The 16,882-nt window shown below is 49.1% G+C and overlaps 17 non-coding genes across 17 annotated transcripts; 6 read left to right on the top strand and 11 right to left on the bottom strand.

Moving 5' to 3' along the window:
* Window positions 1-131: 131 nt before the first annotated feature.
* Window positions 132-203, bottom strand: Trnap-ugg (transfer RNA proline (anticodon UGG)). The gene has a single exon. It is a non-coding gene; the product is annotated as a tRNA-Pro (tRNA).
* Window positions 204-1,994: 1,791 nt separating this feature from the next.
* Trnap-cgg (transfer RNA proline (anticodon CGG)) lies at window positions 1,995-2,066 on the bottom strand. The gene has a single exon. It is a non-coding gene; the product is annotated as a tRNA-Pro (tRNA).
* Window positions 2,067-2,287: 221 nt separating this feature from the next.
* Trnav-uac (transfer RNA valine (anticodon UAC)) lies at window positions 2,288-2,360 on the top strand. Its single transcript has one exon. It is a non-coding gene; the product is annotated as a tRNA-Val (tRNA).
* A 635-nt stretch (window positions 2,361-2,995) lies between these two features.
* Trnap-ugg (transfer RNA proline (anticodon UGG)) lies at window positions 2,996-3,067 on the bottom strand. The gene has a single exon. It is a non-coding gene; the product is annotated as a tRNA-Pro (tRNA).
* Window positions 3,068-4,857: 1,790 nt separating this feature from the next.
* Trnap-cgg (transfer RNA proline (anticodon CGG)) lies at window positions 4,858-4,929 on the bottom strand. Its single transcript has one exon. It is a non-coding gene; the product is annotated as a tRNA-Pro (tRNA).
* A 221-nt stretch (window positions 4,930-5,150) lies between these two features.
* On the top strand, window positions 5,151-5,223 carry Trnav-uac (transfer RNA valine (anticodon UAC)). Its single transcript has one exon. It is a non-coding gene; the product is annotated as a tRNA-Val (tRNA).
* Window positions 5,224-5,858: 635 nt separating this feature from the next.
* On the bottom strand, window positions 5,859-5,930 carry Trnap-ugg (transfer RNA proline (anticodon UGG)). The gene has a single exon. It is a non-coding gene; the product is annotated as a tRNA-Pro (tRNA).
* A 1,791-nt stretch (window positions 5,931-7,721) lies between these two features.
* Trnap-cgg (transfer RNA proline (anticodon CGG)) lies at window positions 7,722-7,793 on the bottom strand. The gene has a single exon. It is a non-coding gene; the product is annotated as a tRNA-Pro (tRNA).
* A 221-nt stretch (window positions 7,794-8,014) lies between these two features.
* Window positions 8,015-8,087, top strand: Trnav-uac (transfer RNA valine (anticodon UAC)). Its single transcript has one exon. It is a non-coding gene; the product is annotated as a tRNA-Val (tRNA).
* Window positions 8,088-8,722: 635 nt separating this feature from the next.
* On the bottom strand, window positions 8,723-8,794 carry Trnap-ugg (transfer RNA proline (anticodon UGG)). The gene has a single exon. It is a non-coding gene; the product is annotated as a tRNA-Pro (tRNA).
* Window positions 8,795-10,877: 2,083 nt separating this feature from the next.
* Window positions 10,878-10,950, top strand: Trnav-uac (transfer RNA valine (anticodon UAC)). The gene has a single exon. It is a non-coding gene; the product is annotated as a tRNA-Val (tRNA).
* Window positions 10,951-11,585: 635 nt separating this feature from the next.
* Window positions 11,586-11,657, bottom strand: Trnap-ugg (transfer RNA proline (anticodon UGG)). Its single transcript has one exon. It is a non-coding gene; the product is annotated as a tRNA-Pro (tRNA).
* Window positions 11,658-13,453: 1,796 nt separating this feature from the next.
* Window positions 13,454-13,525, bottom strand: Trnap-cgg (transfer RNA proline (anticodon CGG)). Its single transcript has one exon. It is a non-coding gene; the product is annotated as a tRNA-Pro (tRNA).
* Window positions 13,526-13,746: 221 nt separating this feature from the next.
* Window positions 13,747-13,819, top strand: Trnav-uac (transfer RNA valine (anticodon UAC)). The gene has a single exon. It is a non-coding gene; the product is annotated as a tRNA-Val (tRNA).
* Window positions 13,820-14,454: 635 nt separating this feature from the next.
* On the bottom strand, window positions 14,455-14,526 carry Trnap-ugg (transfer RNA proline (anticodon UGG)). The gene has a single exon. It is a non-coding gene; the product is annotated as a tRNA-Pro (tRNA).
* A 1,788-nt stretch (window positions 14,527-16,314) lies between these two features.
* Window positions 16,315-16,386, bottom strand: Trnap-cgg (transfer RNA proline (anticodon CGG)). Its single transcript has one exon. It is a non-coding gene; the product is annotated as a tRNA-Pro (tRNA).
* A 221-nt stretch (window positions 16,387-16,607) lies between these two features.
* Window positions 16,608-16,680, top strand: Trnav-uac (transfer RNA valine (anticodon UAC)). Its single transcript has one exon. It is a non-coding gene; the product is annotated as a tRNA-Val (tRNA).
* The last annotated feature ends 202 nt before the right edge of the window (window positions 16,681-16,882 follow it).

The raw sequence follows: 16,882 nt of genomic DNA, 5'->3' as shown, positions 1-16,882 counted from the left end.
TCTTGCCATATCAAACGTCCCTTCATGACCGTAGGGCCACACACAGCGTGCTGCGGCACGCATCTCTTCTTCATTGCAGAGCTACAAACGTGGGTGAGCTACACCTACTCTTCAGCACGGTCAAAACGGTAGGGCTCGTCCGGGATTTGAACCCGGGACCTCCTGCACCCAAAGCAGGAATCATACCCCTAGACCAACGAGCCACCTGCTGCTAGCAGTGAAGGTAATCCCAAGCAGTCCACCTCCGAGGAACACAAACTTTCATGTAAATCAGGAAGAAAAGCGCTTTCTGAAGGCAGCGCCCACCACTGATGGCAAGAATATTAAAGGCAATGAATGTAGAGTGAATAATTTCATCGCGCTCTGCAGATGAACAGACGGTGGTGTTTCACTTTCGTCATGTGGTTTCTCAGTGTCAAGGGAAGGCAAATGCACTAAACAAAAGAACACCGGGAATCCGAAACACCAACTCATAACGAAAAGATAGCGGAATATACTGCAAGCAAAACTTCCAAACACGACTCCTGAAGGCGTCGGTGCCTTAAGAATTATTCCGTGCAGCAATGATCATCTACGAAGAGCCAACTGTATGTGTCGCTCCACCACGCAACTTTTTTTGATATCGTTTTACCTAAATTTCCATTACCTGTTCTTTACAAGAATACCGTGTGGCTTTCAACTGGTCTGCTTCGTCCAGCAGCGATAGTAGTAAGTAAACCGACCACAGTATCATTAGAAGTAGGTCAGACACAAAAATCGGAGTTGCTCTGTAGCACATGTTATTCTGCTTTCAAATGCAATTGTATGGCTGGGAGTAGTGGCGTACTCCTGTAATGCAGGCGTCCGGGAGGCCGTTGCTGTGGGAGACATCTGGGAACAACTACAGATACGGCCATTTCATTAGCTCAGGAACGACCGCGATGCTCTTATCGAGCTCTGCAGATAGACCAGACTGCAGTGCGGAATTTTCGGCTAGTGGTGGCTCGGGGTTAAGAGAAGTCGGGAGCTGTGAGCAAAACTACATCGGGAAACCGAAACAGACGACTCATAACGAAAAGATTGCGGAATGTACTGCAAAAGCAAACGTTGGAGAAGACGAACTCTGAAGCCGTCGGTGCTTTAACAAACATTCCGTGCAGCAACGATAATCTGGGAAGAGCGAAGGGTGGGTACCGCTCGACCACACAACAAAATTTTATATAATGTTCTACTTGTTCTAAATTTGCGTTTCCAGATCATCAGTAAGATACTGTGTGATTTACACCTGGCTTGCTTCTTCGAAAAGCGATATTAAGAAATACATCGACTGCAACGTCATTAGGGGTCGCGGGTCCGGGCGCCGGCGCGCCAGCGGCGGCCTGTCGGGGCTGCTGGTGCCTCCATGTAGAAGCTACCGCTGGGCCCGGGCTCCTTGCCGCTAACGAAGTGATTGCTTTTGGTGACATCATTTGCAATAGCGACTGCGCGAATTGACGGTAGCTCTTACGGAAAGCAAGAGTAGCTGATGCTACCGAGGACTCGTCCGCGTTCGTTGCCGACGACTTCTTGGGCTCTTATTCATGGTGGCATTCAGACAGGCAAGGGTGCTGTCGATTGTTAGGTACGAATGCGAAATTCCTGCATTGTGCGTTTCCGCAAAGTGATTTTTACGCCAAAGTTGCGATCGTCCTCAAGTTGTGTCACATGTGGAGCTCACAGCGTAGCAGTTTCCGTGGTGTAGCGGTTATCACGTCTGCCAACACGCAGAACGTCACCGGTTCGATTCCGGGCGGAAACACATTTTTGTCGCACTCAACAAGACACTTGCTACAATCTCTACGGTGAACATTTAAATCAATTTTAAACGTCCAACCACCAGGCTGCAGATGGCTCAAATGATACATGAAACTCTTTCAGAAGCGGCTACTTGGTTTTTGTGCTTACCTGGAGGGCTGGAAATGCGCGGAACAGCCGCCGGCATGCCAGTAGTCGCCACACGTTTGCACGAAACGCAAGGGCTCGTCCGGGATTTGAACCCGGGACCTCCTGCACCCGAAGCAGGGATCATACCCCGAGACCAACGAGCCTTCTCGATGCACATGAGTAACGCCTCCGTTCTTGGTATCACCGTGCAGAGCTACTGCTCACCCAGCGTTCTCCCTGGCTGTTGCGGTTTGATTGTTTAAACCGTTGTCTTTTACTATAGCAACTTCTAGAATCGGACGGAGCTCGTAGCCGATGCCCTTGCTTACGCAGGAAAAATCTGTTGGAACTACGGTTTTCCAGGTAGTACAACAGCAAAACCGTCGTTTCCGTGGTGTAGCGGTTATCACGTCTGCTTTACACGCAGAAGGTCCCCGGTTCGATCCCGGGCGAAAGCACGACTTTTTTTAAACCCGTTTTCGGATTCCATTCCCGAGATAACGTCACGTCTGCGTATGCAGGGATAATAAATGTCGTATGCTACACCGATATCGCGTTATTTTACTGTCAAATGCTCTTGCTCCCATAGTGCACCGGTATTCAGTAACTCAGAACGCTCGTAGCCCCATTCTGGCCGGCAAAATTTAGTATCCATTTCTTCAAGACTACTTCAAGTTCGCTTCATACTGGCTTTCCTGAGCTCTTTGCACTCGCCTTGTCACAACTCTCTTGAAGCGCGAACGTAACTAATAGTGAGAAACTCTTAACTACGCTCAGTCTTGTATCCCACTCTTTGGTTGACGTTGTCGCTAATCAGATGAAGGTAGACTGCTCCACGATTGAGCTTCGTCTCCAATCACGGTGCACACGTTCTGCAAAGACAACCTTTGTTTTCCGTAGCATGCAAGATTACTGTCGGCTCTTCTACAGAAATCGACCTATGTAATTTACTGGCATCAGATTCTTGCCATATCAAACGTCCCTTCATGACCGTAGGGCCACACACAGCGTGCTGCGGCACGCATCTCTTCTTCATTGCAGAGCTACAAACGTGGGTGAGCTACACCTACTCTTCAGCACGGTCAAAACGGTAGGGCTCGTCCGGGATTTGAACCCGGGACCTCCTGCACCCAAAGCAGGAATCATACCCCTAGACCAACGAGCCACCTGCTGCTAGCAGTGAAGGTAATCCCAAGCACTCCAGCTCCGAGGAACACAAACTTTCATGTAAATCAGGAAGAAAAGCGCTTTCTGAAGGCAGCGCCCACCACTGATGGCAAGAATATTAAAGGCAATGAATGTAGAGTGAATAATTTCATCGCGCTCTGCAGATGAACAGACGGTGGTGTTTCACTTTCGTCATGTGGTTTCTCAGTGTCAAGGGAAGGCAAATGCACTAAACAAAAGAACACCGGGAATCCGAAACACCAACTCATAACGAAAAGATAGCGGAATATACTGCAAGCAAAACTTCCAAACACGACTCCTGAAGGCGTCGGTGCCTTAAGAATTATTCCGTGCAGCAATGATCATCTACGAAGAGCCAACTGTATGTGTCGCTCCACCACGCAACTTTTTTTGATATCGTTTTACCTAAATTTCCATTACCTGTTCTTTACAAGAATACCGTGTGGCTTTCAACTGGTCTGCTTCGTCCAGCAGCGATAGTAGTAAGTAAACCGACCACAGTATCATTAGAAGTAGGTCAGACACAAAAATCGGAGTTGCTCTGTAGCACATGTTATTCTGCTTTCAAATGCAATTGTATGGCTGGGAGTAGTGGCGTACTCCTGTAATGCAGGCGTCCGGGAGGCCGTTGCTGTGGGAGACATCTGGGAACAACTACAGATACGGCCATTTCATTAGCTCAGGAACGACCGCGATGCTCTTATCGAGCTCTGCAGATAGACCAGACTGCAGTGCGGAATTTTCGGCTAGTGGTGGCTCGGGGTTAAGAGAAGTAGGGAGCTGTGAGCAAAACTACATCGGGAAACCGAAACAGACGACTCATAACGAAAAGATTGCGGAATGTACTGCAAAAGCAAACGTTGGAGAAGACGAACTCTGAAGCCGTCGGTGCTTTAACAAACATTCCGTGCAGCAACGATAATCTGGGAAGAGCGAAGGGTGGGTACCGCTCGACCACACAACAAAATTTTATATAATGTTCTACTTGTTCTAAATTTGCGTTTCCAGATCATCAGTAAGATACTGTGTGATTTACACCTGGCTTGCTTCTTCGAAAAGCGATATTAAGAAATACATCGACTGCAACGTCATTAGGGGTCGCGGGTCCGGGCGCCGGCGCGCCAGCGGCGGCCTGTCGGGGCTGCTGGTGCCTCCATGTAGAGCTACCGCTGGGCCCGGGCTCCTTGCCGCTAACGAAGTGATTGCTTTTGGTGACATCATTTGCAATAGCGACTGCGCGAATTGACGGTAGCTCTTACGGAAAGCAAGAGTAGCTGATGCTACCGAGGACTCGGCCGCGTTCATTGCCGACGACTTCTTGGGCTCTTATTCATGGTGGCATTCAGACAGGCAAGGGTGCTGGCGATTGTTGGGTACGAATGCGAAATTCCTGCATTGTGCGTTTCCGCAAAGTGATTTTTACGCCAAAGTTGCGATCGTCCTCAAGTTGTGTCACATGTGGAGCTCACAGCGTAGCAGTTTCCGTGGTGTAGCGGTTATCACGTCTGCCAACACGCAGAACGTCACCGGTTCGATTCCGGGCGGAAACACATTTTTGTCGCACTCAACAAGACACTTGCTACAATCTCTACGGTGAACATTTAAATCAATTTCAAACGTCCAACCACCAGGCTGCAGATGGCTCAAATGATACATGAAACTCTTTCAGAAGCGGCTACTTGGTTTTTGTGCTTACCTGGAGGGCTGGAAATGCGCGGAACAGCCGCCGGCATGCCAGTAGTCGCCACACGTTTGCACGAAACGCAAGGGCTCGTCCGGGATTTGAACCCGGGACCTCCTGCACCCGAAGCAGGGATCATACCCCGAGACCAACGAGCCTTCTCGATGCACATGAGTAACGCCTCCGTTCTTGGTATCACCGTGCAGAGCTACTGCTCACCCAGCGTTCTCCCTGGCTGTTGCGGTTTGATTGTTTAAACCGTTGTCTTTTACTATAGCAACTTCTAGAATCGGACGGAGCTCGTAGCCGATGCCCTTGCTTACGCAGGAAAAATCTGTTGGAACTACGGTTTTCCAGGTAGTACAACGGCAAAACCGTCGTTTCCATGGTGTAGCGGTTATCACGTCTGCTTTACACGCAGAAGGTCCCCGGTTCGATCCCGGGCGGAAGCACGACTTTTTTTAAACCCGTTTTCGGATTCCATTTCCGAGATAACGTCACGTCTGCGTATGCAGGGATAATAAATGTCGTATGCTACACCGATATCGCGTTATTTTACTGTCAAATGCTCTTGCTCCCATAGTGCACCGGTATTCAGTAACTCAGAACGCTCGTAGCCCCATTCTGGCCGGCAAAATTTAGTATCCATTTCTTCAAGACTACTTCAAGTTCGCTTCATACTGGCTTTCCTGAGCTCTTTGCACTCGCCTTGTCACAACTCTCTTGAAGCGTGAACGTAACTAATAGTGAGAAACTCTTAACTACGCTCAGTCTTGTATCCCACGCTTTGGTTGACGTTGTCGCTAATCAGATGAAGGTAGACTGCTCCACGATTGAGCTTCGTCTCCAATCACGGTGCACACGTTCTGCAAAGACAACCTTTGTTTTCCGTAGCATGCAAGATTACTGTCGGCTCTTCTACAGAAATCGACCTATGTAATTTACTGGTATCAGATTCTTGCCATATCAAACGTTCCTTCATGACCGTAGGGCCACACACAGCGTGCTGCGGCACGCATCTCTTCTTCATCGCAGAGCTACAAACGTGGGTGAGCTACACCTACTCTTCAGCACGGTCAAAACGGTAGGGCTCGTCCGGGATTTGAACCCGGGACCTCCTGCACCCAAAGCAGGAATCATACCCCTAGACCAACGAGCCACCTGCCGGTGGCAGTGAAGGTAATCCCAAGCAGTCCAGCTCCGAGGAACACAAACTTTCATGTAAATCAGAAAGAAAAGCGCTTTCTGAAGGCAGCGCCCACCACTGATGGAAAGAATATTAAAGGCAATGAATGTAGAGTGAATAATTTCATCGCGCTCTGCAGATGAACAGACGGTGGTGTTTCACTTTCGTCATGTGGTTTCTCAGTGTCAAGGGAAGGCAAATGCACTAAACAAAAGAACACCGGGAATCCGAAACACCAACTCATAACGAAAAGATAGCGGAATATACTGCAAGCAAAACTTCCAAACACGACTCCTGAAGGCGTCGGTGCCTTAAGAATTATTCCGTGCAGCAATGATCATCTACGAAGAGCCAACTGTATGTGTCGCTCCACCACGCAACTTTTTTTGATATCGTTTTACCTAAATTTCCATTACCTGTTCTTTACAAGAATACCGTGTGGCTTTCAACTGGTCTGCTTCGTCCAGCAGCGATAGTAGTAAGTAAACCGACCACAGTATCATTAGAAGTAGGTCAGACACAAAAATCGGAGTTGCTCTGTAGCACATGTTATTCTGTTTTCAAATGCAATTGTATGGCTGGGAGTAGTGGCGTACTCCTGTAATGCAGGCGTCCGGGAGGCCGTTGCTGTGGGAGACATCTGGGAACAACTACAGATACGGCCATTTCATTAGCTCAGGAACGACCGCGATGCTCTTATCGAGCTCTGCAGATAGACCAGACTGCAGTGCGGAATTTTCGGCTAGTGGTGGCTCGGGGTTAAGAGAAGTCGGGAGCTGTGAGCAAAACTACATCGGGAAACCGAAACAGACGACTCATAACGAAAAGATTGCGGAATGTACTGCAAAAGCAAACGTTGGAGAAGACGAACTCTGAAGCCGTCGGTGCTTTAACAAACATTCCGTGCAGCAACGATAATCTGGGAAGAGCGAAGGGTGGGTACCGCTCGACCACACAACAAAATTTTATATAATGTTCTACTTGTTCTAAATTTGCGTTTCCAGATCATCAGTAAGATACTGTGTGATTTACACCTGGCTTGCTTCTTCGAAAAGCGATATTAAGAAATACATCGACTGCAACGTCATTAGGGGTCGCGGGTCCGGGCGCCGGCGCGCCAGCGGCGGCCTGTCGGGGCTGCTGGTGCCTCCATGTAGAAGCTACCGCTGGGCCCGGGCTCCTTGCCGCTAACGAAGTGATTGCTTTTGGTGACATCATTTGCAATAGCGACTGCGCGAATTGACGGTAGCTCTTACGGAAAGCAAGAGTAGCTGATGCTACCGAGGACTCGTCCGCGTTCGTTGCCGACGACTTCTTGGGCTCTTATTCATGGTGGCATTCAGACAGGCAAGGGTGCTGTCGATTGTTAGGTACGAATGCGAAATTCCTGCATTGTGCGTTTCCGCAAAGTGATTTTTACGCCAAAGTTGCGATCGTCCTCAAGTTGTGTCACATGTGGAGCTCACAGCGTAGCAGTTTCCGTGGTGTAGCGGTTATCACGTCTGCCAACACGCAGAACGTCACCGGTTCGATTCCGGGCGGAAACACATTTTTGTCGCACTCAACAAGACACTTGCTACAATCTCTACGGTGAACATTTAAATCAATTTCAAACGTCCAACCACCAGGCTGCAGATGGCTCAAATGATACATGAAACTCTTTCAGAAGCGGCTACTTGGTTTTTGTGCTTACCTGGAGGGCTGGAAATGCGCGGAACAGCCGCCGGCATGCCAGTAGTCGCCACACGTTTGCACGAAACGCAAGGGCTCGTCCGGGATTTGAACCCGGGACCTCCTGCACCCGAAGCAGGGATCATACCCCGAGACCAACGAGCCTTCTCGATGCACATGAGTAACGCCTCCGTTCTTGGTATCACCGTGCAGAGCTACTGCTCACCCAGCGTTCTCCCTGGCTGTTGCGGTTTGATTGTTTAAACCGTTGTCTTTTACTATAGCAACTTCTAGAATCGGACGGAGCTCGTAGCCGATGCCCTTGCTTACGCAGGAAAAATCTGTTGGAACTACGGTTTTCCAGGTAGTACAACAGCAAAACCGTCGTTTCCGTGGTGTAGCGGTTATCACGTCTGCTTTACACGCAGAAGGTCCCCGGTTCGATCCCGGGCGAAAGCACGACTTTTTTTAAACCCGTTTTCGGATTCCATTCCCGAGATAACGTCACGTCTGCGTATGCAGGGATAATAAATGTCGTATGCTACACCGATATCGCGTTATTTTACTGTCAAATGCTCTTGCTCCCATAGTGCACCGGTATTCAGTAACTCAGAACGCTCGTAGCCCCATTCTGGCCGGCAAAATTTAGTATCCATTTCTTCAAGACTACTTCAAGTTCGCTTCATACTGGCTTTCCTGAGCTCTTTGCACTCGCCTTGTCACAACTCTCTTGAAGCGCGAACGTAACTAATAGTGAGAAACTCTTAACTACGCTCAGTCTTGTATCCCACTCTTTGGTTGACGTTGTCGCTAATCAGATGAAGGTAGACTGCTCCACGATTGAGCTTCGTCTCCAATCACGGTGCACACGTTCTGCAAAGACAACCTTTGTTTTCCGTAGCATGCAAGATTACTGTCGGCTCTTCTACAGAAATCGACCTATGTAATTTACTGGCATCAGATTCTTGCCATATCAAACGTCCCTTCATGACCGTAGGGCCACACACAGCGTGCTGCGGCACGCATCTCTTCTTCATTGCAGAGCTACAAACGTGGGTGAGCTACACCTACTCTTCAGCACGGTCAAAACGGTAGGGCTCGTCCGGGATTTGAACCCGAGACCTCCTGCACCCAAAGCAGGAATCATACCCCTAGACCAACGAGCCACCTGCTGCTAGCAGTGAAGGTAATCCCAAGCACTCCAGCTCCGAGGAACACAAACTTTCATGTAAATCAGGAAGAAAAGCGCTTTCTGAAGGCAGCGCCCACCACTGATGGCAAGAATATTAAAGGCAATGAATGTAGAGTGAATAATTTCATCGCGCTCTGCAGATGAACAGACGGTGGTGTTTCACTTTCGTCATGTGGTTTCTCAGTGTCAAGGGAAGGCAAATGCACTAAACAAAAGAACACCGGGAATCCGAAACACCAACTCATAACGAAAAGATAGCGGAATATACTGCAAGCAAAACTTCCAAACACGACTCCTGAAGGCGTCGGTGCCTTAAGAATTATTCCGTGCAGCAATGATCATCTACGAAGAGCCAACTGTATGTGTCGCTCCACCACGCAACTTTTTTTGATATCGTTTTACCTAAATTTCCATTACCTGTTCTTTACAAGAATACCGTGTGGCTTTCAACTGGTCTGCTTCGTCCAGCAGCGATAGTAGTAAGTAAACCGACCACAGTATCATTAGAAGTAGGTCAGACACAAAAATCGGAGTTGCTCTGTAGCACATGTTATTCTGCTTTCAAATGCAATTGTATGGCTGGGAGTAGTGGCGTACTCCTGTAATGCAGGCGTCCGGGAGGCCGTTGCTGTGGGAGACATCTGGGAACAACTACAGATACGGCCATTTCATTAGCTCAGGAACGACCGCGATGCTCTTATCGAGCTCTGCAGATAGACCAGACTGCAGTGCGGAATTTTCGGCTAGTGGTGGCTCGGGGTTAAGAGAAGTAGGGAGCTGTGAGCAAAACTACATCGGGAAACCGAAACAGACGACTCATAACGAAAAGATTGCGGAATGTACTGCAAAAGCAAACGTTGGAGAAGACGAACTCTGAAGCCGTCGGTGCTTTAACAAACATTCCGTGCAGCAACGATAATCTGGGAAGAGCGAAGGGTGGGTACCGCTCGACCACACAACAAAATTTTATATAATGTTCTACTTGTTCTAAATTTGCGTTTCCAGATCATCAGTAAAATACTGTGTGATTTACACCTGGCTTGCTTCTTCGAAAAGCGATATTAAGAAATACATCGACTGCAACGTCATTAGGGGTCGCGGGTCCGGGCGCCGGCGCGCCAGCGGCGGCCTGTCGGGGCTGCTGGTGCCTCCATGTAGAGCTACCGCTGGGCCCGGGCTCCTTGCCGCTAACGAAGTGATTGCTTTTGGTGACATCATTTGCAATAGCGACTGCGCGAATTGACGGTAGCTCTTACGGAAAGCAAGAGTAGCTGATGCTACCGAGGACTCGGCCGCGTTCATTGCCGACGACTTCTTGGGCTCTTATTCATGGTGGCATTCAGACAGGCAAGGGTGCTGGCGATTGTTGGGTACGAATGCGAAATTCCTGCATTGTGCGTTTCCGCAAAGTGATTTTTACGCCAAAGTTGCGATCGTCCTCAAGTTGTGTCACATGTGGAGCTCACAGCGTAGCAGTTTCCGTGGTGTAGCGGTTATCACGTCTGCCAACACGCAGAACGTCACCGGTTCGATTCCGGGCGGAAACACATTTTTGTCGCACTCAACAAGACACTTGCTACAATCTCTACGGTGAACATTTAAATCAATTTCAAACGTCCAACCACCAGGCTGCAGATGGCTCAAATGATACATGAAACTCTTTCAGAAGCGGCTACTTGGTTTTTGTGCTTACCTGGAGGGCTGGAAATGCGCGGAACAGCCGCCGGCATGCCAGTAGTCGCCACACGTTTGCACGAAACGCAAGGGCTCGTCCGGGATTTGAACCCGGGACCTCCTCCACCCGAAGCAGGGATCATACCCCGAGACCAACGAGCCTTCTCGATGCACATGAGTAACGCCTCCGTTCTTGGTATCACCGTGCAGAGCTACTGCTCACCCAGCGTTCTCCCTGGCTGTTGCGGTTTGATTGTTTAAACCGTTGTCTTTTACTATAGCAACTTCTAGAATCGGACGGAGCTCGTAGCCGATGCCCTTGCTTACGCAGGAAAAATCTGTTGGAACTACGGTTTTCCAGGTAGTACAACAGCAAAACCGTCGTTTCCGTGGTGTAGCGGTTATCACGTCTGCTTTACACGCAGAAGGTCCCCGGTTCGATCCCGGGCGAAAGCACGACTTTTTTTAAACCCGTTTTCGGATTCCATTCCCGAGATAACGTCACGTCTGCGTATGCAGGGATAATAAATGTCGTATGCTACACCGATATCGCGTTATTTTACTGTCAAATGCTCTTGCTCCCATAGTGCACCGGTATTCAGTAACTCAGAACGCTCGTAGTCCCATTCTGGCCGGCAAAATTTAGTATCCATTTCTTCAAGACTACTTCAAGTTCGCTTCATACTGGCTTTCCTGAGCTCTTTGCACTCGCCTTGTCACAACTCTCTTGAAGTGTGAACGTAACTAATAGTGAGAAACTCTTAACTACGCTCAGTCTTGTATCCCACTCTTTGGTTGACGTTGTCGCTAATCAGATGAAGGTAGACTGCTCCACGATTGAGCTTCGTCTCCAATCACGGTGCACACGTTCTGCAAAGACAACCTTTGTTTTCCGTAGCATGCAAGATTACTGTCGGCTCTTCTACAGAAATCGACCTATGTAATTTACTGGCATCAGATTCTTGCCATATCAAACGTCCCTTCATGACCGTAGGGCCACACACAGCGTGCTGCGGCACGCATCTCTTCTTCATTGCAGAGCTACAAACGTGGGTGAGCTACACCTACTCTTCAGCACGGTCAAAACGGTAGGGCTCGTCCGGGATTTGAACCCGGGACCTCCTGCACCCAAAGCAGGAATCATACCCCTAGCCCAACGAGCCACCTGCTGCTAGCAGTGAAGGTAATCCCAAGCACTCCAGCTCCGAGGAACACAAACTTTCATGTAAATCAGGAAGAAAAGCGCTTTCTGAAGGCAGCGCCCACCACTGATGGCAAGAATATTAAAGGCAATGAATGTAGAGTGAATAATTTCATCGCGCTCTGCAGATGAACAGACGGTGGTGTTTCACTTTCGTCATGTGGTTTCTCAGTGTCAAGGGAAGGCAAATGCACTAAACAAAAGAACACCGGGAATCCGAAACACCAACTCATAACGAAAAGATAGCGGAATATACTGCAAGCAAAACTTCCAAACACGACTCCTGAAGGCGTCGGTGCCTTAAGAATTATTCCGTGCAGCAATGATCATCTACGAAGAGCCAACTGTATGTGTCGCTCCACCACGCAACTTTTTTTGATATCGTTTTACCTAAATTTCCATTACCTGTTCTTTACAAGAATACCGTGTGGCTTTCAACTGGTCTGCTTCGTCCAGCAGCGATAGTAGTAAGTAAACCGACCACAGTATCATTAGAAGTAGGTCAGACACAAAAATCGGAGTTGCTCTGTAGCACATGTTATTCTGCTTTCAAATGCAATTGTATGGCTGGGAGTAGTGGCGTACTCCTGTAATGCAGGCGTCCGGGAGGCCGTTGCTGTGGGAGACATCTGGGAACAACTACAGATACGGCCATTTCATTAGCTCAGGAACGACCGCGATGCTCTTATCGAGCTCTGCAGATAGACCAGACTGCAGTGCGGAATTTTCGGCTAGTGGTGGCTCGGGGTTAAGAGAAGTAGGGAGCTGTGAGCAAAACTACATCGGGAAACCGAAACAGACGACTCATAACGAAAAGATTGCGGAATGTACTGCAAAAGCAAACGTTGGAGAAGACGAACTCTGAAGCCGTCGGTGCTTTAACAAACATTCCGTGCAGCAACGATAATCTGGGAAGAGCGAAGGGTGGGTACCGCTCGACCACACAACAAAATTTTATATAATGTTCTACTTGTTCTAAATTTGCGTTTCCAGATCATCAGTAAAATACTGTGTGATTTACACCTGGCTTGCTTCTTCGAAAAGCGATATTAAGAAATACATCGACTGCAACGTCATTAGGGGTCGCGGGTCCGGGCGCCGGCGCGCCAGCGGCGGCCTGTCGGGGCTGCTGGTGCCTCCATGTAGAGCTACTGCTACCGCTGGGCCCGGGCTCCTTGCCGCTAACGAAGTGATTGCTTTTGGTGACATCATTTGCAATAGCGACTGCGCGAATTGACGGTAGCTCTTACGGACAGCAAGAGTAGCTGATGCTACCGAGGACTCGGCCGCGTTCATTGCCGACGACTTCTTGGGCTCTTATTCATGGTGGCATTCAGACAGGCAAGGGTGCTGGCGATTGTTGGGTACGAATGCGAAATTCCTGCATTGTGCGTTTCCGCAAAGTGATTTTTACGCCAAAGTTGCGATCGTCCTCAAGTTGTGTCACATGTGGAGCTCACAGCGTAGCAGTTTCCGTGGTGTAGCGGTTATCACGTCTGCCAACACGCAGAACGTCACCGGTTCGATTCCGGGCGGAAACACATTTTTGTCGCACTCAACAAGACACTTGCTACAATCTCTACGGTGAACATTTAAATCAATTTCAAACGTCCAACCACCAGGCTGCAGATGGCTCAAATGATACATGAAACTCTTTCAGAAGCGGCTACTTGGTTTTTGTGCTTACCTGGAGGGCTGGAAATGCGCGGAACAGCCGCCGGCATGCCAGTAGTCGCCACACGTTTGCACGAAACGCAAGGGCTCGTCCGGGATTTGAACCCGGGACCTCCTGCACCCGAAGCAGGGATCATACCCCGAGACCAACGAGCCTTCTCGATGCACATGAGTAACGCCTCCGTTCTTGGTGTCACCGTGCAGAGCTACTGCTCACCCAGCGTTCTCCCTGGCTATTGCGGTTTGATTGTTTAAACCGTTGTCTTTTACTATAGCAACTTCTAGAATCGGACGGAGCTCGTAGCCGATGCCCTTGCTTACGCAGGAAAAATCTGTTGGACCTACGGTTTTCCAGGTAGTACAACGGCAAAACCGTCGTTTCCGTGGTGTAGCGGTTATCACGTCTGCTTTACACGCAGAAGGTCCCCGGTTCGATCCCGGGCGAAAGCACGACTTTTTTTAAACCCGTTTTCGGATTCCATTCCCGAGATAACGTCACGTCTGCGTATGCAGGGATAATAAATGTCGTATGCTACACCGATATCGCGTTATTTTACTGTCAAATGCTCTTGCTCCCATAGTGCACCGGTATTCAGTAACTCAGAACGCTCGTAGCCCCATTCTGGCCGGCAAAATTTAGTATCCATTTCTTCAAGACTACTTCAAGTTCGCTTCATACTGGCTTTCCTGAGCTCTTTGCACTCGCCTTGTCACAACTCTCTTGAAGCGCGAACGTAACTAATAGTGAGAAACTCTTAACTACGCTCAGTCTTGTATCCCACTCTTTGGTTGACGTTGTCGCTAATCAGATGAAGGTAGACTGCTCCACGATTGAGCTTCGTCTCCAATCACGGTGCACACGTTCTGCAAAGACAACCTTTGTTTTCCGTAGCATGCAAGATTACTGTCGTCTCTTCTACAGAAATCGACCTATGTAATTTACTGGCATCAGATTCTTGCCATATCAAACGTCCCTTCATGACCGTAGGGCCACACACAGCGTGCTGCGGCACGCATCTCTTCTTCATTGCAGAGCTACAAACGTGGGTGAGCTACACCTACTCTTCAGCACGGTCAAAACGGTAGGGCTCGTCCGGGATTTGAACCCGGGAGCTCCTGCACCCAAAGCAGGAATCATACCCCTAGACCAACGAGCCACCTGCCGGTGGCAGTGAAGGTAATCCCAAGCAGTCCAGCTCCGAGGAACACAAACTTTCATGTAAATCAGAAAGAAAAGCGCTTTCTGAAGGCAGCGCCCACCACTGATGGAAAGAATATTAAAGGCAATGAATGTAGAGTGAGTAATTTCATCGCGCTCTGCAGATGAACAGACGGTGGTGTTTCACTTTCGTCATGTGGTTTCTCAGTGTCAAGGGAAGGCAAATGCACTAAACAAAAGAACACCGGGAATCCGAAACACCAACTCATAACGAAAAGATAGCGGAATATACTGCAAGCAAAACTTCCAAACACGACTCCTGAAGGCGTCGGTGCCTTAAGAATTATTCCGTGCAGCAATGATCATCTACGAAGAGCCAACTGTATGTGTCGCTCCACCACGCAACTTTTTTGATATCGTTTTATCTAAATTTCCATTACCTGTTCTTTACAAGAATACCGTGTGGCTTTCAACTGGTCTGCTTCGTCCAGCAGCGATAGTAGTAAGTAAACCGACCACAGTATCATTAGAAGTAGGTCAGACACAAAAATCGGAGTTGCTCTGTAGCACATGTTATTCTGCTTTCAAATGCAATTGTATGGCTGGGAGTAGTGGCGTACTCCTGTAATGCAGGCGTCCGGGAGGCCGTTGCTGTGGGAGACATCTGGGAACAACTACAGATACGGCCATTTCATTAGCTCAGGAACGACCGCGATGCTCTTATCGAGCTCTGCAGATAGACCAGACTGCAGTGCGGAATTTTCGGCTAGTGGTGGCTCGGGGTTAAGAGAAGTCGGGAGCTGTGAGCAAAACTACATCGGGAAACCGAAACAGACGACTCATAACGAAAAGATTGCGGAATGTACTGCAAAAGCAAACGTTGGAGAAGACGAACTCTGAAGCCGTCGGTGCTTTAACAAACATTCCGTGCAGCAACGATAATCTGGGAAGAGCGAAGGGTGGGTACCGCTCGACCACACAACAAAATTTTATATAATGTTCTACTTGTTCTAAATTTGCGTTTCCAGATCATCAGTAAAATACTGTGTGATTTACACCTGGCTTGCTTCTTCGAAAAGCGATATTAAGAAATACATCGACTAAACGTCATTAGGGGTCGCGGGTCCGGGCGCCGGCGCGCCAGCGGCGGCCTGTCGGGGCTGCTGGTGCCTCCACGTAGAGCTACCTCTGGGCCCGGGCTCCTTGCCGCTAACGAAGTGATTGCTTTTGGTGACATCATTTGCAATAGCGACTGCGCGAATTGACGGTAGCTCTTACGGAAAGCAAGAGTAGCTGATGCTACCGAGGACTCGGCCGCGTTCATTGCCGACGACTTCTTGGGCTCTTATTCATGGTGGCATTCAGACAGGCAAGGGTGCTGGCGATTGTTAGGTACGAATGCGAAATTCCTGCATTGTGCGTTTCCGCAAAGTGATTTTTACGCCAAAGTTGCGATCGTCCTCAAGTTGTGTCACATGTGGAGCTCACAGCGTAGCAGTTTCCGTGGTGTAGCGGTTATCACGTCTGCCAACACGCAGAACGTCACCGGTTCGATTCCGGGCGGAAACACATTTTTGTCGCACTCAACAAGACACTTGCTACAATCTCTACGGTGAACATTTAAATCAATTTCAAACGTCCAACCACCAGGCTGCAGATGGCTCAAATGATACATGAAACTCTTTCAGAAGCGGCTACTTGGTTTTTGTGCTTACCTGGAGGGCTGGAAATGCGCGGAACAGCCGCCGGCATGCCAGTAGTCGCCACACGTTTGCACGAAACGCAAGGGCTCGTCCGGGATTTGAACCCGGGACCTCCTGCACCCGAAGCAGGGATCATACCCCGAGACCAACGAGCCTTCTCGATGCACATGAGTAACGCCTCCGTTCTTGGTATCACCGTGCAGAGCTACTGCTCACCCAGCGTTCTCCCTGGCTGTTGCGGTTTGATTGTTTAAACCGTTGTCTTTTACTATAGCAACTTCTAGAATCGGACGGAGCTCGTAGCCGATGCCCTTGCTTACGCAGGAAAAATCTGTTGGAACTACGGTTTTCCAGGTAGTACAACGGCAAAACCGTCGTTTCCATGGTGTAGCGGTTATCACGTCTGCTTTACACGCAGAAGGTCCCCGGTTCGATCCCGGGCGGAAGCACGACTTTTTTTAAACCCGTTTTCGGATTCCATTTCCGAGATAACGTCACGTCTGCGTATGCAGGGATAATAAATGTCGTATGCTACACCGATATCGCGTTATTTTACTGTCAAATGCTCTTGCTCCCATAGTGCACCGGTATTCAGTAACTCAGAACGCTCGTAGCCCCATTCTGGCCGGCAAAATTTAGTATCCATTTCTT

This window comes from Schistocerca gregaria, chromosome 2 (assembly GCF_023897955.1).
Source record: "Schistocerca gregaria isolate iqSchGreg1 chromosome 2, iqSchGreg1.2, whole genome shotgun sequence".
Taxonomy (NCBI): Eukaryota; Metazoa; Arthropoda; class Insecta; order Orthoptera; family Acrididae; genus Schistocerca; species Schistocerca gregaria.
Note: the sequence above shows the minus strand (reverse complement) of the source record. Positions and strands in the feature narration are given on the sequence as shown.